This window comes from Syngnathoides biaculeatus, chromosome 11 (genome assembly GCF_019802595.1).
Source record: "Syngnathoides biaculeatus isolate LvHL_M chromosome 11, ASM1980259v1, whole genome shotgun sequence".
NCBI lineage: Eukaryota > Metazoa > Chordata > Actinopteri > Syngnathiformes > Syngnathidae > Syngnathoides > Syngnathoides biaculeatus.
In genome coordinates this window covers 19,196,323-19,218,004 of record NC_084650.1, presented here as the reverse complement: position 1 = coordinate 19,218,004, position 21,682 = coordinate 19,196,323, and the positions used below count along the sequence as shown (strand labels likewise).

General features: G+C 42.0%; 1 protein-coding gene across 4 annotated transcripts in view; it reads left to right on the top strand.

Moving 5' to 3' along the window:
- il1rapl2 (interleukin 1 receptor accessory protein-like 2) overlaps positions 1-21,682 on the top strand; it is a 338,297-nt gene that overhangs the window by 36,978 nt on the left and 279,637 nt on the right. The window contains exons 4-5 of one of the 4 annotated variants that reach the window (XR_009797039.1): positions 8,020-8,165; positions 9,312-9,580. The exons of 2 other annotated variants lie outside the window; for them this stretch is intronic. The gene's annotated coding sequence lies outside the window, so the exon portion shown is untranslated. Of the gene's footprint in view, positions 1-8,019; positions 8,166-9,311; positions 9,581-12,839; positions 13,897-21,682 lie in introns of those variants that run through there. One more of the 4 variants, XM_061834272.1, reaches the window with a different exon arrangement.

Sequence of the window (21,682 nt, the reverse complement as noted above, 5' to 3'; positions counted from 1 at the left end):
TTTAGGACGTATAAAACACAAGTATGAAGAGTCAGTGAGCAAAGTAAAAGTACCAGTACTGTGGTAATTCTTATACAATGACAACCGTGAATAGTTGGATGTGATCATTTGGTACACTGACTATGTACTTTGTCAGTGGGTGAGTTTGTAGAAGTAGAGCTTGGTAAGAGTGGTCATTTGCCAAATGGATATACTGTAGGTCGTTTTAGACAGAACCGACTGCAGTGGATTTTTGCCACGTGTGTTGCCCCATTGTGATCTCTGAACAATTCTGAAGCGTAGGTGGATTCAAAAGTTGACAAAAGGCCCGATTAAGTTCAGCTGTAAAGGTTATAGAGCACTTTAAGTTTATCCTGAGATTTGAGAGCTGAACATCCCTAACCTTTTGTAGAGTTCTGTGAATGAGGACAGACTTTAGGGGGAATCTTCTCATCCACACAGTTAAAATCTTGAAAAGCGAAAGCCGTGCACTGCATACGTAATGCTAATGCCATCAGCAGTGAGTGCCGTCTGTGACTCATGCTAAGCTGAGAATGAATCTCCTTCATGCTTACAAGTAACTACACCATGCACCGATTGCTGTGATGTCGAAAAATAATTGTGCCCTTATTTGTCCACATTTGTTCAATGACCCAGTTGAACCTCGCTTAAATGCTGTATTGTGATGGGATCTTACAAAAAAAGCTATGGTGCAGAAGACTGAGCTGTGACAATCAAAAGTAAGGAGTCACATGGGCACTTTGACACGTACCTAATGGCGGCATCTCCTCAATGACTGCACACTGATTGTACCATGCATCAGTGAACCAAGGCCCAAAGGGTTGGTATTCATTGTCAGCAACAGTAAAATTAGATTTAATATTATTCATTGAGATGTTTTTTCTATTTCAAAAATTTAAAGTCACAAAGTCTTCGTAATTCTGTGCATTCTTGGGGTCATACCGGATTTGAAATTGGTGTTACGACATTAAATAAACAAGTTCTTCGATGTTGGTGTTTATCGTCCATTTTACATGAAATTATTGTAATTCCTGGTCTGCAGAGCGCACCTGGTTATAAGCCTCGGTACACAGAAAGAGTTTAAGGCTAGCATGCTAGTGTAAGTACGGTGCTAGCCTTAAACTCATTCTGTGTACTGAGGCTTACAACCAAGTGCGCTAATGCTAGTGCCGAGCTAACGCCAACGCCGCATCACCGCATTAACCTCAGGGTTGAAAGCATGTGAAAAAAGTCACGGCTTGTAGGCCGGAAATTACAGTAAGTCGGCAGCACGGTGAAAATGGTAGGGCAGCCCTCTGCCTCATAGTGCCAATGTTCTGGGTTCAAATCTCAGATTTGACCTCCCTGTGTGAAATTTGTTTTTCCACTGGCTGCCCATTTATGGCCCCTCTCACCAGAGCGTCAAGAAGTTGAGCCATTGCCTTCAAATTCCATCACTCTCACCTGCAGCCATACATTCTGTCATAGACATTCTGTATAATTGCTTCTCATTCCATTCAATTTCTACAATGTTTCTCCTTATTTGGTTTGCGGGGGACCTGTCTGTCCCAACTGACTTTCTGCTAGAGGCATGATACATTCGAGACTCGTAGTCAGAACTCGCTTTTTTTTTTTAAATGCATTTACATATTAGTTTATCTTTTTTTTCCTGTGGTGTGCGGCGTCAAAAAGGTTGGGAAACGCCGCTTTAAGTGTTAATTGCGACCTGGGGATAAGCGGGTTGAAAAATGGATGCATGGATGAAAGTTTGATTTCATTCAGACTTTCTTTTATAAAGTTTAGAGGCTCATGTTATTTAAACTTTTGGGTGAAATTTTGAATTGTGCAAAAGCCAGAGGACTTCAGTTTTTGGGGTAACTAATCTATAACGGAAGTTCTTTCCGTCGATTAAATGAAGTGAATCATCTCCTGGACGTTTACAAACAGAAACACATTCAGTGAATGGAGAATAACAGTTTTGCTAAATTATCAAGTTTAATTTGATATTGTATGGCAGAGAGGTAGAAAAATCAATATGAAACAAAAAAGTGACAAGTAGAACAGCAGTGGATCAATACTGGCCATCAGCTGTGATGAAATCAAGGCACGCACACAAGCATGAGCGCTTGCACGCATGCAACCACGCACACATGCACCCCTATTATATAAGAATACTTCCTAAATCCAATTTCTATCCTATTGTAACGTGTCCTTTGAATAGAGTCTTTTCCCTAAATGGATTAAAGTGATTTATGGCCACCTTGTGCGCGCGTGTGTGTATGTGTGTGTGAGAGAGAGAAAGAAAGAGGGAGAATCGGGAAGTCATGGATTGGCCTGCTGTCAACCAAACCGATCATTGTGCTGTGGTGACGCAACGGCGCAGGCCACAAGGTGAGCGACTGCACCAATAGCCACGACATCTCGGTCCATTCGACGCACGACAGATGTTGCTGGAGAGATTTCAGAAGGACAATGGCCGAAATGGTTCCGAATCCTACACAGCCATCAAAATTGAATGAACCTGTTCTGTATTCTTTTCATCTGTTTCTGCTCTCTTTGTCCTTCTTTTAATAAGTTTCCCGTTCCCACAATGACAAATCCATATCGTCGAGCTGCAGCCTTAATTACGCCCCAAACAGTTAGAAAAGGTACCGGGCTACTTGCTGTGGGGTTGCTTAGCAACTGCTGCCAAACATGGGAAAGCTTGCGCTGTGCCACTGTTGTACGAGCTCCATTCTGGACCCAACTTCATTTGTGGGGATCGCAAAGAGTCAAGTGTAGTGTGGAAGCGCCTTCACTCTCTCAACTCCGTGACAACACAGGTAATAAGAGAATGAGAGCAGAATGAGATAAAACTTCCTTTATTTGGTTATATCCAATCATGTCTACCTTTTTAATTTTCAGTTTTCCAAAACCTAATAAACTATCCATCCATCCATTTTTTTGCCACTTATCCTCACGAGGGTGTGCCAGAGCCTATCCCAGCTGTCAGCGGATAGGAGGCGGGGTACACCCTGAACTGGTTGCCGGCTAATCTCAAGGCACATAGACAAAAGCAACCAGACTCACAATCACAGTTTTGAATGTCCAATTAATGTTGCATGTTTTTGGGATGTGGGAGGAAACTGGAGCACCCGGAGAAAACCGACGCAGGCACGGGGAGAAGATGCAAATTCCACATAGCCGGGTCCGGGATTGAACCCGGGACCTCAGAACTGTGAGGCCAACGCTTTACCAGCTGCTCCACCGTGCTTAATAAATCATTTTAAAAAAGTTATATCTATATACGTTATTATGTTGTGTATGACTTTGGAATAAACTGGGACCAACTCAGTTTTGCCAAATTCAGTGCTGTATTTAGTGACCAAACCCTCTATGGGCTATTTTTTTTTTTTTTTTTTTTAGCATCTAGATACACATCTTGGTGGTGTTTTATGGTAATTATAGGAGACTGCGAGACTCCCCCCCGAGCAGGAGATGTACACTCCTCTGCATCCAGACTGCAAATAAATTGTGCTTCTATGCCACTGCTGAGAGTATACACTGTTTTTGTTTCCTCCCTCCTCAGTTTTGCTTGCTAATGTGAGGTTACGGTTTGCATTTTTTTTTTTTTCGGTTTGCATTTCATTTTGATCAAGCAGCGAACTCGAGGATTTTTATATTCTTGACTATTGTGAATCTCACAAGGCAAGCGGCGTAAATCTTTGCGGAGGCGGGTACAACAAGGTTTTTCGTAATTTTGCAGATGCACGCAAAACAACATATTGATAAAGAGCTCTGCAATGGTGTAGTAGGTGTGAACACAGGTGACTTAATTCGCTGCCCGTCAGGGCGGCTCCTCTCATTCCCTTTAAATGTGACACACTGAGTCTCGCAAAGAGGAAGAGCAACCTGTGCGTGACTGGAGTATTCAAACTGCTCTTAGGTCATGTTGCAACAATGTGAGCGCCCCCTCCCCCATTAAATACTGACTGAGCTAGTGATAATCATATCAGACCACCAGCCTACCAACATTTTATGGGCTCTGATGCAGACACTGTCCACGAAAATTGATCTTATCAAGCTATTAATTTATCTGGAAACCCATTGGATGTGCAGCTTTCTGGAAAAAAAAAAAAAAAAGATTTCACACACACATTTCGGGATTTACAGTGTCTTAAAAATTTCTAAAAATAAATAAAAACAATTTGATCATCAGTAACATTGCTCTGGGATGTCAGTTCATCCTAATGAGGCAATATGTTTTGAGAATGAAAATGAATGCATGTGAAAGTCTTTTTTTCTGAATAGTCAAAATGTATTTAAAAGAGCTCATTATTTTGTCCTTGTCAACGTACTGCATTGCAACCATTATCTGTGTTATAACATATTTGAGATAATGCTTATGACATTTTATTTTATAGTTGCGTGTGCTGTCTTCCTTTAGTCATGTGGCATTTTGCTTTAACGTTAAACTGCACGGATGAAGTCAGGGACAGAAAATACAGGCAGACTGCTGATGTCAACAAAGAGATTGGATAAAATCTGTTTTACAGGTGCATGGTGGGATGCTGATGGCAAAATACCAGACCTTGCTGATGCTGATGATAAGACTGATCTCATCAGCATCAGGAGGACGGCAAATACCTACTGACAGCCTCAAAGACCAGCAGCAAATCTTGCATCTCTTTTACAACATATGTGCAAGATGCAGCTTTTAAATATATATAAAAGAAAACCGATCTCATATTTCAAGCAACAACCATTTAGAGATTTTAAAAATGAATACTGACCTGATGAACTGAATTGAACTCAATTTGAGTTTAGCGACATTGTTATAATCTTCTTTATCATTTTATAGTGTATTTTCACTAAGATTAGAGCACATGAACGGCAGCTTCCTATTCACAGCATCAAGACTGTCAAATATGTGCAACATAAGTCCAACTCACACACCTCACCCACTGAGTGTGTCTGTTTGTTTCCCATTTTCAGTCTCACCCGTTCTGCAACCCTTGGTTTTACGTTTCAAATATATTTTTATGATCCTTGTCCAAATGTTTTAGGAACTTTAAACCACTTCCAGCTGACTCCACTACTTTTGTCAGTACATGTCCATTGTAGCAGAAGGCCATTTTGTACATGGGATTCACCCATCCAATACGATTATGTTATTGTCAACTTTTGCGCCTTAATCTTTTTCTTTGCGAATAAGTCGGCATCACACTCATCAAGGAATATTGCAAATATCTATTTTAAAAGCAGATTTATGAAGCCACAGAGAATAGTAGCCCTTACAGTGTCAAAAATAACAATGCAAACGATACGATTCTGACATGCATTCACAGCGTCCTGACGCGATACAATGCCCGAGCATTTTGTCACTTCCATTAGTCGTTTAAGTTTAAGCACAACTGTCAGCCCATCAGTAGATGTCGACTGCGGTCCGTTAACAGTGCACACATGCTCTGCATTTTTTTCCTCCATAAGCAGCATTGATTTTTCCTTCCAGAAAACTCAACTTTGGCTTTATTTGTCCATAAAATAGTTTTGCCGGTGATGCTGTGGATAATCCAGGCTCTCTTTTGTGTTGTTTTTTTGTTGTTGTTTCAAACTTCAAACCTGTAGGCACGGTGGATCAGCTGGTAAATTGTTTGCCTCACAGTTCTGAGGTTCCGGTTCAATCCCGGACGCGCCTGTGTTGAGTTTGCATGTTCTCCCCGTGCCTGCTTGGTTTTCCTCTGAGCACTCTGGTTTTCTCCGACATCCCAAAAAACATCCAACATTAATTGGACACTCTAAATTGCCCCTAGGTGTGATTGTGAGTGTGGGTGTTTGTCTCGATGTCCCCTGCAACTGGCTGCCAACCGGTTCAGGGTGTACCCCGCCTCCTGCTAGTTGACATCTGGGATAGGCTCTAACACTCCCTGTCACCCATGTGAGGATAAGCGGCCAAGAAGATGGATGGATGTACTTCAAACCTGTAGTAATATTGCTTCTTTGTTTTGTTTTTTTTCTTCTTTTTTTTTTAAACAATTTTCTCCGTCTGTGTGACATCCATTCTTGTTTAATGTTTCACAACAACATTGATGCTAGCACCGTGCAGATATTTCTCTCAAGATTTTTTTCCTCAGCATTCTAGTATTTTTCTTCCCCTCCTTTAGTCTTTTGCGCTGTACTAATATACCGTAATTTCCAGCCTACAAGCCGTGACTTTTTTCACACGCTTTCAACCCTGCTGTTTATGCGGTGATGTGGCGCTTGCGTTAGCACGGTGCTAGCGTTAGCACTCCTGGTTATAAACCTCGGTATGCAGAAAGAGTTTAATGCTAGCGCCACGGTAACGTGAACACCGCGCTAATGGTAAAGTTAAACTCTTTCTGTGGACCGAGGCTTATAACCAGGTGCGTTCTGTAGGCTGGGAATTACGGTAATCATATTTACCGGATGGCCACTCCTTTGGAAAGCATCAACCGTGCTGAAAGTCTGTCTTGGGCAAAGTAAGAGCGTCAATGCTTTTAAAGATAATTTTATGACCATTTCTTCATACATGTTAACCTTTTTGGACTACTCTTTAATCCAAGACACAGTTTATATTTGGCAAGATTTCTTTTGAATTAAAACCCCCCAAAGCTGCAAATTCACTTATTTTCATATTTCTTTTCAAAGTCTTTCTATTTTTTGGGGGTGTGTGGGGTGGATGTCGATTGGCACATAATCCCCATTTTTTTTTTTTAATAGTTTTTGTGGTTAAGAATTTTTTTTTTTTAAAAATACATATCCCACGGCAAAGACATTTAATACTCATATTTCAAATGTTTTCCTTGACATTAATCCATCCCACCCTTCCCTGAAAAAAATCCCCAACAAAATGTGTTCTAATGTGCTATTTTAATGGGGGAAAATGGCTTTTTGTCATGCTCTAAACTGGTGATCCTGCGGGAAACCTGGAATTAAGAGCTGCTCCAATAGCAACAATCCAATCCCAAACAATCGCCTGTTTGTGTTCATTCGCTTAGACGTGTGCCTTCCATTGGATGTCCAAAAGCATTGAGAGCTCTTTGGATGCTGTCTCCTCTCCAAATAGCTCGGTGGTTTAGTGCTCATTAGAATTAAAAAGAGCAATGAGAGTGGGCTGTGTCAAAGCAAGTGAGAAAAGAGCATTAACCACAGAAGAAGCCAATTAAGCAGCCTTTCACATGCCTGTTTGCTACATGGCCCGTTTTACTTTTTGTGTGTTTCTTTTTTTTTCTTCTCAATATTTTTTTTCACCATCACTGTTGTCTGTCTTTACTTCCTTCTGTGCTTCAAAAACAGATATTTTCACTCTCCCATAGCTACAGATGAATATGGACAATAATGATTAGCAGAGGGTTATATTTAAAAGGTCGACAACATCATTAATTGGGAAAATAGAAGAATACAGAAGAAAATTGACTGAGCACAGAGTTGGAAATAGTCTTTTTCAAATTGTGTTCAGATGGGTTATGATAAAGATATGTCATCTTAAAATGAGAGTAAAATAGCCTAGCAGTTAGGACGATGACTTTAATGTAACTTGATGTGTAACATCTACTTTCCTCATGTTTCTGCCAGGACTGATCATCTGTAATTTACACGGTTGACTCAGACATAGGGTAAAATCTTTTACACTTTCACTTAACCTTTCCATTTGTTCTTGTTCTCTACGAGGAGGCTCAACTACCCGGGTGTAAATGTTACGCTACAGCTTCACCACCTTTGAAAACAAAGCCCGTCTCATTATTCAAAGTAATAGCCCAATCGCGCATGCAGGTTTAAATCACCTGTTGATGTCACGTTGCTACACAGTGCCATATGCGCCACGTCCTCATTTCTCAAACTGTGCATGTGTTTGCAGGATTATGGATGGTCGCGTTGGAACAGGGCTTGACCTATAGATACTTTTATCCGATGTCACGCCTGCCACGTGTTTGTTGGTTATGGATGGCAAGATCGTGTCTACATATCATGGCTACGACGCGATAAATGTTTACTCTAATGTTTTGGCTACGGCTATCGTTTGATGTTTTATCTTGACAGTCCTTTGACAAACAAACACTGTAACCAGAAGTGATGGAGGCACTTGTGCTGGTGTGAGGAATAAAGAAAGAAGAAAGAAGCCACATGTGAAACTGACAGCATTGTGCCGACGTCAGCGGGGCGCAACGAGGCAGGACGATAAGGAGGTGAGCTGGTAGTGGGGGTGCGAAATAAATATCGCCCACGTTAAAAAAAGTACAGTTGGACTCACGTCCACGTTATTCAATAACACGACAACAAGATCATAACATGGGGTCAGAGTAAACTACGGACTCGCGGGAAAGAAAAAAACAAACAAACTCACGGGGAAAAAAAAATGAGGACAACGACGAGGCGTTCAGTGTTCCAATTCACCCAATTTACCAGATGCATGGCGGAGATTCAAGCAACATGATGAACTCAAGTTCACAGGACTGCTTAAAAACAGAGCTGATGAGGATAAAGGGCAGGATGTCAGCAATACGTGGACACTGACCGGAGACGAAGATAAGTTGCTAAAAACTTATTATGAAAAATTCTCTGATTACCTCACTCCAAAAGCAAACCGCTTATTTGCTAAATGTAAGGTAATTGTGAGTCATTTGAGCACTTTGTGACAGAACTCAAGCTGTTGCTTAAAAGACGAACTACACAAACAGCGAAGAGATGGTCAGAGAACGCATAGTTTTCGCTAACAACTCACCGAGTGTGCACGAAAAGTTACTCAGCCAGGGGCTGGCACTCACGGTCAAAAAAAGCGATCGGCATAGCCCACTCCCACGAGTTACCAAAAGTGCAGCTAAAGGCTACGGCTAGCGACAGCCACAAGGTTCACGTTAGCCACCGCAAACATGGAAAGCAAAGTTTCACTGCGGCTGCGAGGAGGCATATCGGTAGCCCAAAGACCTCCGTAAAAATATGTAACAAGTGTGGAGGATACAACAGTAAATTAGCTGAATGCCCAGCAAAGGGTAAACAATGCCTGAAGTGTCAGACCATTTTTTCCGTCTGTTCTGACAACCATAAGCCACACAATGAAATACCAGCATCAAAAGGCCGTAACCCGCTTATAAGCAAGTCAATATTCACAAAAAGATCACTAAAAAATGCGAGGTGTATTGTAGTTCTGCCGTCCGGTGGGCCTCGTAAACAAAACATGACGTCACGTGAATAGTATATTAGCAATCATCAGCTGCGGGCTTGAAACAGGCCCGAATGTCACCGTGACACCAGATCGAGTCATCCTTTCTTGAAGTTACTCGCATCGCGCTCTTAAATGCCTTTGTCTCAAAAAGTCTCTATTTTGTTTCAAGATTCCTGCACCACACTTCTTGCCTGCAGTCCTGCTTGGCCGTCTTATCTCGTGCCCTTCTGGAATCTCGCATTCGGTTACATCATATGTGCAATGCTTCCCATGCATGCATGCATCCAGTAAATCTGCATCTCATCAGGAAACGTGTGATTAAGGTCAAATGCAACATGCAGGAAAGTGGACATCTATTAATACAGAAAGGTGCAAGACCTTGAGTTTAGGAGGAACAAGGTTATGTTCCAAAATCTGCAATTCAAATTGAAATAAAACTTTTTCCCCACTTAAAAAAAAAAAGCTCATGATCTCCTGTCGTTATTTGACAACAGTCGCTTTCCGTTTGGATCATTGCTGTCTCCCCGGGTTCCAAGGACAAGATCCAAAAGGTTTTCTGCATCGTTGAATACTTTGGCTGTCTGCTGGCCTCCGTCGAAGAACAGCGTGACACCAGGGTGAAGAAAAGGGCAGGAAGGACCGCAAGTGACCCTTTACATCTATTTAGCCATCTGTTCAAGCGCTTTCAGTTTCGAGATGATATCCGGAATCATCTGCACACCACAGGCTATCGCTCACTAGAACTGTCCATAGATGCAACACAAATCAGCCATTTCTGTTTTTCTCCATGAAACATTTCCCATTTAACGCTTTTAAATTTGCACAATTTCGCAGTGCTTAGTATCTGAACAACCCCCGTGCAACTAGACAGTGACAGCATTTACTTTGGGAAACTTATAATGCAGTTTGCAAATGTAAATGATTAATTTCCTGCGTTTCGTTCTTCCCGTTGATGCTAATTATATGCTGCCTTGTTCCTATAGCTACGGATGTGGTGTCAGACGGATTGCATAAATGCACCTTTAAGCGAGGCCTTGTTGGCAAGGTGAGATATTACTGGATGTCTACAACACAGTAGGTGCTGATAACTGTTCTGTCTTTATCTGGTCCCTCTACTAATAACTTATCTAAAAAGCTTTGTTACATTAAATACCCCTCATTGTAGCCCCTGATCAAAAGTATGGGATTGGATGAAAAAAAAAAAAAGTACTGTATGTTGTTTCCTTGGCGGCACATTGGATCAGCTGGTAAAACGTTGGTCTCACAGTTCTGAGGACCCAGGTTCGATCCCGGCCCCGCCTCACTGGAGTTTGCATGTCCTCCCCGTGCCTGCGTGGGTTTTCTCCAGGCACTCCGCTTTCCTCCCACGTCACAAAAACATGCAACATTAATTGGACCCAAATTGCCCCATGGTGTGATTGTGAGTGCGACTGTTGTCTGTCTTTATGTGTCCTGCGATTGGCTGGTAACCAGTTGACATCTGGGATAGGCTCCTGCACTCCCCGCAACCCTCGTGAGGATAAGCGGCAAAAGAAAATAGACGGATGGATGGATGAATGGATGTTGTCTCCTTATCTAAAAAGATGCGACAAGCCATTACAGGATTCAAGTAATTCTTAGAATAGTTCACAGTAATTAATCTGTGTAGCATAATAAGCACCCTCTGTTTTCAGCCATTTAGTGGGTTTATATGATTATTGCTTTTGAGTTTTGAACTCAATCATGAGTGATTGATTGCAAATTTACAAAGCAGGGCCAGGATTTGCAAACTGCATCTGAAAATGGATTCATTGTCATGGGTTACCTTGCACATTTGCACCAACTTTCCCTACGGGAAAATTGATAGCGTGTGTTTGTTTGATGAATCGAGGCTCCCCTTTCGTCGCCTTTTCAGAAGTGGATAGACAAAACAAACGTCTGTACCTGCGTCATGAAATCATCTGTTTGAGAGTGACTTAATCCGGGATTAAAACTACCAGGCTTTTCGCTTTAGAGTGAAAGGAAGAGGCCCACTAAATCTGTGCTGGGATTGTAGGACACATGAAGATCCTCGTGGCAACATGTCTCATTTAGACAACATATTTCTTTTAATGAAATAATAGAAACAACCCTCAATAGGATAGCGGGCGTTTAAACACATTATAACAATTTTAAAAAAGTCAGCTCATTATCTGGCAGTAACTTGACTCACCGGTTTAATTTATTCCGTAATCGGTCTTGGGAATCAACACCAGCCGACTCACAACAGCAACAGTAATGGTTTATGTTTGCCTTTAAGGGGCGAGACCCGGTGAGGGACATCAGGAATAATGCTGGTCTGGATGTAAGTTTAGATTTTTCACTTCACTCAAATAACAGAATATCTGAAGGTCGCTTGTAACTCAGATTTCGACTCGTCACACAAAGTAAAACGCCAACTGTGCGACTCTGCTGCTAACTCGAAAAACTTTTATATTGGGGTGTTCGTCAGTCAAGGTACAACTCTTTTCGTAATGCTGTCAAACTGACGTTCTTACATAAAGACTGAAATTTGACATAGAAGCCAGATAAATGAAGGCATTCTTGAGCAAAATACGGATCACGTGGTAAAGTGATGATGTTCTCAAAAAAAAAAAATCGTTCCTCAGTAAGGTCGCTTCTTTGTATGCCGGCATTCTGTCTCACATCATAGTTGATGAAGTCGTGACTGCAGAGAAGGTTTTTTCCCCCCATACGCATAAAGACTTTTGCCATAAATATGAGCAATGTGCGAAACTGCATATTTTGGGGTCGATCCAAGAATACTGATACTTTAAAAAAATAAGGTATTGCTCAATTTTATCAATAAATAGTAAAAACCCAGAGCCGAATTAGGGTAAAGTTGAGCAGCAAATAAGAATACTTTGTATTAAAATTGGTAAAATATAATTTCTATCCTCCTTTCACTTTTTCTATTGGTCGACTTTGACTCTTGCAGTTTGTTGTGTTGCCACCGTACCTTACAGGATTTTAACAAATTGTACACCTTGCTGTTGTGTCATTTTGATGCGACGATTTCGGGGTTCAGGGGCGTGTGGAAAGCGGAAGGGGACACATTTGGAAAGTGTGTATCAGCCATCACTCGGAGGCCATCCTCCAGCTCAAAACAACTGCCTTGCTCGCCTTCCCTGTTACTGCTACACTGTCTACTTTTCATCTTCTTACCTACCACTTGACCACTTCCTCGTCACTGGCGTTATGACTCTTTGTAACCAACAGGGGGCAGCACAGTGGCAATTTTCAAGCCAAGAACCGACGTATTGCTCTCGCTCTCTCTTTTCTCTCTCTCTGTCTGTCTCGCTCTCCTTCACTTCCCCTCTTTCATGCCCCCTCACTTGCTTTGTGGCAAAATTCTGACCGATTCTAATTTCAAACTAATGAAGTAAAATAAGAAAGACGTGAACCACGCTGGCGCCCTGTGTGCTCTGATTGGCCTGGAGTGTGGTGCTGAAAGAACAGCGTCCTTCTCGTGGGGGTGGGAGGTGGGGGGGGGGGTGTTGATACCACATCTTCCAACAGCAAACATAGAAAACAATATTTATGCATGGTACACATCAAATGCCAACTGTCCTTCTTTCGTATATTCAGATTCTTTATTGCACTTTCCTGCAGACTTCTTTTTTTAAGTTACTTAAAAGACCTGAGGGGGGCGTAGGAGGAGGAAGAGGAGGAGGAAAGCGGAGGGGGAGGAGGAGGTGCAATCCACCACCGGGAAAAGTGGAGTTGATCGGTCACATAAACGTAGTAAACCTTTTCCTCACATCCTCTTCCTCTCGTCCACCTGTAATCTCCATGATCGGAAGCGAAGACATCGACCCTCTCTCTTAACTTCTCATCTCCTCCCTCGGTTCGGAGAAGAAAGCAAAAGAATTGACTCGAGGCTTCTGATCTTTTTTTTTTTTTTTTTTTTTTTTTTGCCTCCCCGGCGGGAGGGTATTCAAAAGACATCTTCAAGCGTTCAATCCAATAAAGAGCAGAAGGCTGTTAACCTATTTTTTTTCCAACGCTTTTCTTCGTGGATTGAGGAAGAAAAGTACACATGCATGATCCAAGAAGCCGACTGCCCGTCGAAAGCAACATAACTTGGGGCAATTCATTCTTCAACCTATTTTTGGAATATACGCGCATCATCGCGTGAAACAAGACTTTTTTTTTTTTTTTTAACCCTCCTGGAAGTTCATTTTGACATGCTCGGAGTATCCCGGAGGAAAGTGACGATGCCCCTTACAGCACATTGCTCCATGTGTTTCCTGCTAATTATCAATTGACTTCAGGCTGAGGTAAATAGGCACGGCGACGGGCTCAAAGTTCTACATTTCCCCCGAAATTCCAAGCATCCGCGCTCCGTATGACCATTCACGAGTGCAAAAGCCTCACGCTGTATCCATTTTGGGTGCGTAAAAGTGGACCGACTGCGCGGACACGCGAGGACCGGCCGGTATCACTGCTGTCATTCTCAAGAGAAGCGTGCAGAAACGGGAGAGGACTGATGAACGCATAATTTGCAACCCGGAAAGTTTGCTCAGGGGTTCTGAGCGTCGCTTTTGGCAGAGAGGGGTGGGCGAGAGGACGCGACCACCTGGGAAGGAAACGTTTGGCTGCAGCGGTGGGGTGGAAAAAAAAGAAAAAGAGGACAGAGGTTGGATTATTTGAAAACTGTAAGATATTGCCCAGGTCAATATCGTGTCGGTGGCATCTGTTGTGGAGGCTGGACTTGTAACGCTCACATACAGCTGGTAAGAGATTCACGTTGCAATTTTACGCGTGCTGGCTCACATGTGGTCGACTTGATAAGTTGTCTGTGTGTGTGTGAGTGAGTGAGTGTGTGTGTGTGTGTGTGTGCACTGCGGGGGAGCCAACAAAATTATTACATAATTCACATTGCCATTGCTTTAAAAATACTAATTTTCAAAAGAAGTATGCTGCTTTCTCATAACCTGCGCAGTCTACAAAGAAATGATGTGAGATATCAAAAAGGTCAGATTGCTCTGGTCTGATTGACACTGTCAGATACGTAAAATTACCTGACAAATATTGCACATTTGCGTGTTTACCAAGCAGGCTACTGCACTGCATCACACACCGAGAGCTGTTCTTAATATTTGGCCCCTCTTGTAGCTTAGGTACATATACCAACATAACACCTCTCAGTATTATGCATTGCAGTTGTACACTGCCACTAAGTACTATAATAGACATCGCTGTCAATATCAGGCCAATATTTAATTTGATGCAACCTGAATAGAAAATCCTGATATGGATGTGGCAGGTTATTTTAAGTTGGACATGTTAGGACATCTGCAAACATGGATTCTGTTTTATAGAAAAAACAACAACAAAAGAGCCTGTTTATGCTTTTTTCCATTGAAGCAGCAATGAGGTCAAAGCCGCGTTTTTGAGGATCCACTGTATAATTTTGCCATTTGTTCAAGTCTTCCAAATACAGACGCTGTTTGTCTGAGTGCTTTACAGCCCAGCAGGTGTTTTCTCTTCCTCCTCCCCACTCTCTCCATGTCCCTCTTCTCTGTATGAGCATTAGAGGGAGTTTCTGTTCCTTGAACACAAAGTGAGTGCTGGTCATGCAATGGCATGTATACGTGTCGTGTCTACGTCAGAGCGCAGAGGAAGAGGGATGTGTGTCATGTGACACTGCCACAGATACACACAAGGGAGAGATTCATCGGGTTTCGGAATCACGCCTGTTTAGCGGCAAGGTGCGCTCAATTGTCTGTTGGCATGGGCACCGGGAACCTGAAAGCTGTGTATGCACACATGCATGCATGTGTAGGTGTGTGTGTGTTGATTTAAGATGCAAAACTCGCAGGATGAATATCATCTTTTGGTACTGTATATGTCCATTTAGCTATCTATCTAGGTATCTAGATTTCTGTATATCTAGCTCACTCTTTCAACTCCAATTTTGAGATTATTTCTCATCTTGACTCATGGCCGAAGCCAGTCGATCCGAAATTATTGCCGAACTGGTGCTCGCTGTAAACATTTGAGAGCACCTGCCTCGTGAGCCATTTGCATTGCTGAGCCATTTAAATCATCTCTGGGTTATAGAGCGTGACGATAAATGCTTGTTTTAGAATTACACTTGGTTAAAGTTGAAAAGGAATTGTGGGAGAACATAAATCAAGCAGTGAGGGTGTTACGGATTTAAGAAGTAGAGATTGTGGAGGCACACATTAAAAAAAAAAAAAAAACATATGTGGGAGGTGAAGGGAAGAGAACACAGTCGATGGTGAAGTCTGGTTTAGAGGAATGCAAATGTAGTTTCACTGAAGAAGCGGAAAGGAATGAAACAAAGGGGATACATTTGAAGACTGGCTGGGAGGGCGTCATGGGGACCTTAACAAGATAGAGGAGGGCAACAAAGCGCAGTACAGTGACCTGGAAGGGTCAGAAGGGTTCTATACTGGATAAATTGTGGGCCCGGACAGCACCGCAGGTTGCAAAGAGTTGTCTTGACCCCAGCAGAGTTGGAGAAGGTAATTCCAGTCAACAGTTCGCGTTCGAGTGTGTTTGTTGTACGTGCTTTATGGGCTCTAAATTTCACCATTTTTATTTTTCTTACAACCCAACAGGCAGTTTAGCCGCACTGTCTTCTCCCTCAGTCTCCAAACTCTTACTGTTAAGGTCATGAAATTGGTGTCATCGTCAAAATATTTTTTCTCAACATTTTCCTTCAATAATAAATAAAAAATAACAATCCCTTTTAAAATTAAAAACAACAGACAAGGCAGCTTTATCGTCCATTTTAGACCCAGGGTCACTCAATGTGTTTTATGTGCGTAAAACTACATTTAGTTAAATTCTTTAGATGTATAATGAATTAAAAAAGTAAACAATACAATATGTTGGATGCCATTTAATTGGGCTGACCTCATTTTGTCCCTTTTTGTTTAAATAAGATTAACCTTAGCATTACTCCAGTGACCACCGGTGGAAATGGTTATTGTTATATAACCTTAATGTTCTGTGAACTGCTAATGCATCTTATTCGCATCATGTTCAATGTTCTGTGTTTTCATTCATTTTATTCTGCACAAGTGTATTTTTTTTTTTTTTTTAATGTATGCACTACATTATTTTCCCCATTTGTGCAAGTGGATACCCATTGGTCTATTTTGATCACCCTGCCCATTTATGTTGCAGTCAGGTTATCATCTATCCAATCCAATTTATGCATATTTTGAAAATACTTGATTCTGATCCTCCTATATACAATACAATGTTTTATTTCCCAACTTTACGCTGCTGACATGCATATCTGAATCATGCCACTTTAATGTAGTATAAATCCAGGTTTTGTTCTACACCAGTTTAGTTTATAGCTTGATTTGACAGAAAAATTATTCAATTGTTGACAGATGAACTTGTACATTTGTCAATGCAGTTATTTACAATTTTAAAGCAAAATTCTACTTCAGTGTGTACTGTAGAAGTTGAGTACAAATGAAATGAAAGAGAAGCTGAAAGAAAACTTTTAGAGACTAAGAAAGAAAAATTTAAATGTCATGTTATCATTAGAGACTAAGTAGGAGCCCCTCTCTTTGTTTCCTTTCAGATTCTCTTTAATTTCATTCATTCATTCATTCTGGCTGCTGTTTACATAACCCTGGACGTGCGTGAGGCTGAGCGCACGCTCACGCTTATTGTACTTGGTGACGTTAACGAGGAGAATCTAAGCTATGAAATAGCCAAGTACAAACAGTGTATTAATTGCTCGACTAGAGAAGAAAACATGTTGGATTATTACTACAGTGCAGTTAGTGGAGTTTATTGTGCCACGGCCTGCTCCAGCCTCGGGCCTTCAGATCACGTGATGGGCCACCTGCATATAGACAGGCTAAAACTCTGCAAGGACTTTATAGAGATGGGTCAGTGAGCTCGTGGAGTAGGTTACAACAGTGCTCGGAAACATCAGACTGGGAGGTGTCCTGGGCTGTGAAAATCTGGATGAGTACATGGGCACGGTGACCTCATTTTTAACTTCTGAGGTATGCACAGCACCAATACGCACTAGGGGGTGTTGTATCATTGACAAGCCCAGGTTCACAGCTAAGTTCAGACAGATTTGTCAAAAAAAAAAAAAATAATAATAAAAGAGTGAATCCAGGAGCAGTTAGGAGGCGAAACTCAGTTTTAGCAGGGAGATGAGGAATGCTAAATTTTGTATTCAGAGAGACTACATCTGCAGTATTTTGCCAACAATGCTGCAGCTGTTTGGAGAAGTTTTTCGTGTAAATACTCTAAGGGCATTGAATCGATTGAAAATGTAGGCTCCCATCCATGCAGGACATGTCTCCAGGACATGGGGGGCGTTATAGGTCGGATTACAGCGCAACATACACACTCTGGAAACAGCCTATTTGACTCAGGGCATAGAATCGATTGCAACTAGACTGTCTTTTACGTTTTAGAAGTTTTGCCTCTCATCGGCTTCATCAGTTCTTGCAACAAGGCTTTGTTACAATGAGCTAGTCAATGTTTGTGTGGAAGAGTTAACTTGTTTTTCTCCAACTCAAAGTTAACGTCATACTCGTGGGGCTGGCGACTTCGCTGACATCACTGCGACTATCCTGGGTGTAATTTGCTTTTACACTTGAGAGAGACCCATGTGTGCAGTTTTGAACATGTATTATGGTCCTCCTTCAAGTCCTGGGGGTGTCGCTACGGCTAGTATTGCCTCGGACTCTACAGGGCGGAGTTTCCTCTGCAATTTTTGGTCGTATCCAGTAGCTGTTTTTTCTTTTCTGTAACAAGGAACAGAGCAACAACAATGGTGACCATGAACCAGTGTCTGTTAGAACAAATGGAGCCAGAGGACCAGATAAGATGTTTAATTGATCTAGAAGATGTAGGTGGTATGTGGAGCAGGGAGGAACGGTGAGTATGTCATCACAGCATGTGATAAAATGAGATCATGGAAGATCATTTCCGCGGCATTCGATGCACGGCAACAATTTTTGTGCACGCATCAAGTAACAGAGAGTAGCCACTTGGTCCAATGCGTCGGTCACGTGATGCAACGCGGGTGCTGTCAGACGCTCGAGTGCTGGAGTATAAGGAGGACTTAGAGGCATTCCCTACAACACATGGAATCCTTCTTTAGGATTGCAAAAAAGGGAGAAAGCCATTAAGCCGCCTGGCCAAGAGGCCATTGTGAGTCTACCAGAGCCGCTGGATGGAAATTCCCTCACATTGATATGCCCTTTAGTTGTAAAGTGGTCGGTCATGGAGTTTCCGAACAGTCAAGGAGGCTGTGCTGTCTGTTGAAGGCTGAATTTATCGAGTTTATTTGGAATGGACAAAAGGAAGGCATAGTAAATAGGAGATATGTGATGTTGTAAGCCCCCTCGTTTGTCAAGTGATATTTTTTTTCTACCTTTTGTATCTATAGCCTCTATGACTCCGCTTTCAAATCATCGATCTTCCCTGTACAGAATACAGACATTTTTTTTTTGTCTTTAAAAGACTGACGTTTCTCTTGCAGGTAGATAGCAGAGTCTTGATGGGGAAATTTCTTGGTCATGTCATGCGTCTGCTAAGCGGTTGATTGGTTTCCCCCAATGTACATTCTTCACTGCACTTGACCACGTACACCGGATTGCTTTGGGTGTACCAGCTTTTGCCTCATCGTATTCCCATGTTTGAAGTATACCCGAATGTTGTGTCCTTTGAAAATCCTTCTATGTTTCTCAGGCAGGTCTGACACATACGGAGTGACAATATTTTTGTGTACCTCACTCTTTTCCTTCTCATCAACGTTGTTCCTGTGCCTTCTGGAACTGAACACACGTTTCACAAATGACCAGCTTTGGTAATCACAGGTTTGGAGGGCCTCGCTCACGCGTCTGTGCTCTTTCTCTTTTGCCCGTAGACTGATTGCAATGTTATCACCTCTGTGTTTTCGGGTAAGGATAACGCCCAGTTTGTTTTCCAAGGGGTGGTGTGAGTCAAAAAGTAAGCATTAGTCAGTGTTTGTGGGTTTTCTTTAAACCTTAACATGGAGGCACCAATTGTCTCCAATGAGGACATGACTCCAAAAATGGCAACTTACTATCTTTGAGAGTGTAATGTGTGAACATTATGTCATTGTCCACTGAGTTAAATGTGTGCGGTGAAGGTGACACTTCTTGAGTTTTGATTTTAAACACGTGTCATCCATATGCTGCATCTTTATGCTTTTTTTTTTTTTCTAATGGCGAGTTTGGACGCTGTGATCAGATCAAGTATCTGCACTTGGTGTGGTGTCACAGCATAATTAAAACCATTTGCCATCACTTCCTTCTCTGATTGGGTAAGTTCTGTCTTTTTTATTCTTTTACCAATCTATAAAGTACTTCCTTTCACGTTCACAATTAATGACTTCATGTGAGCAAATGTCATGGTGAGTTGGTTGTAATTTCTGAAACAGTCTTTTCTGTCTTGCTTGTGGTTTTGTTCTGCTGAGCAAGCTGGGCTTTGGTTATAAGTGTGAAGACCTTTTTACAGACCTCTTCAGGCAGAATTGTTTGTAATTTGAAGAGCAATTCGTCTACTTTTACCTTGAGGCTTTCAAAGGTAAAATTGACTCATCTTAGTCTTTCATTCTGGAGTTGTTTAGGGCATTTTCCAGGATTTTCTCTCTCATGAAGGTTTTCATGGTGGAGAGTAGGCGTAGTCTTGTGGGTATGAAGCTGTTTTGTCTGTATCACGTTGAACCCGAGATGCTTCCGGTAGTCTGGAACTTTATGAGCTGTCTTTTCACATTCCGCCACAGTTTTGAGGGTATTAAACCCAACATTTTCAGAAACATGCCTGTGAATATTCTCATTCAACCAGGTAATTTCATTCTCAGGGCATTCAGTGGCTCACAACTGGATTGCTTTGTTTGTCTTAGAAGATGTTTTGCCTCTCATCCATTTCAGCGGAAGACAGACGCTGGTTAGTGCATCCTCACGAAACCTTGTTGGGTGAATTGATGAATTCAATTCAATGAATTGATGAATAAGAGGTGAAACATCTAAGAGAAACCGAACAGTCCAGTTGCATTCGATATTCATCAAAAAAATAACAGGCAATCACAGGCAAGCCTGTCTAACCTGGGCCATCCGGGCTAGAACCTCCTGCTACATGAACAGCTTCTTCCCCTTGGCCATCAGACTAATGAAAACTAAAAAAAGCCAGCATCACCCGTTATAATGTCACACCTACAGTACACTTGATGCCTATTGCACACAGTTTATACATCGTCTTAAAAAACTACAGTGGAATTCGTACTGTATTGCTACCATCTCTGTTTCATGTTGTACCATTGGACCAAGAAATTTCCTAGTTGTGTTATGATGCTTCATTCTTTGACAAACACAGACTAATGCAATATGTTTTCATTGGTTGTTTAGTTAAACTGTTTTGACAGAACATAACTGAAAGTGCTTGTTTGATATGGTGAAAAATCATTATTAATAAGTAATCTATAATCCTGCCAGTACTCGTGGTTGGTTGTCATCAGACTGAAAAATTTATTGCAATATTGCCCCCCCCACCTTCTTGACGTTGCATTGATTACCTTTCACTCAAAGAGGCGTTACATTCATTTAGTGTGCATGTTTTTGACTCTTTAGATACATGTAAGTAAATAAATAATACAAATAATAAATAATCTGTATGCCGGTTAGAGCGTTGGCCTCACATTTCTGAGGACCGGGGTTCAAATCCTGGCCTCGCCTGTGTAGAGTTTGTATGTTCTCCTCATGCCTGCATAGGTTCTCTCTGCGGTTTCCGCCCACGTCCCAAAAACATGCACTCGTTGGGGACTCTGAATTGCCCTTTGGTGTGATTGTGAATGTGACTGTTGTCTGTCTCCACGTGCCCTGAATTGGCACCACTAAAAGTAAAATGAACTCCACCACTTCTGAACGTGTTGCTGCAGCAAATGATGATAATCTCCTACTTTGGGAGTTATGGCGCCGGTAGGTCAGTTTAAAGCAACGTGGAGGAGAAGCTAAGTTCTGAACGGAGCACTCCAGCTGATAAGGACTCGGTGATTCAATGTATTCTCCATCAGTGGGTGGCTGTCTGCTGACAAAGGGTTTGGACGAGGATCCTTCACTTGAAGGTTGATTAGTGTGAAATGCTGATTCATTGCTAATAATATTTTATTCAGCAGTGTTGGTTAAATATTGTTGCAGAACTGCCTACGTTATAGCTGTAAGGCAGTACTATCAACACAGGGCGGAGGTGTCATTTGATGCTGTCCAGCTACAACGCTTTGTGTGACTCAAGGCATCTCCGACAGTAGACAGGCTCCCTGGCAGCGTTAGCCTTCTTGGCGGTCACAGTGTCTGGATTGCAGCTATTAACTGTCCTTGTGGTAGTCATTCAGGTCACGGGCCTTTTTCTCAATTTGCTTGACAAAAGACAAAATGTGCTTAAATGCAATTGGGTCCCTGTGCGAGAGGACATTTTTCATCAGCATCCAGGGTTAGAGAAGTTGCGAAAACCTTGGCAACAGAGTACACCACAGAGGGA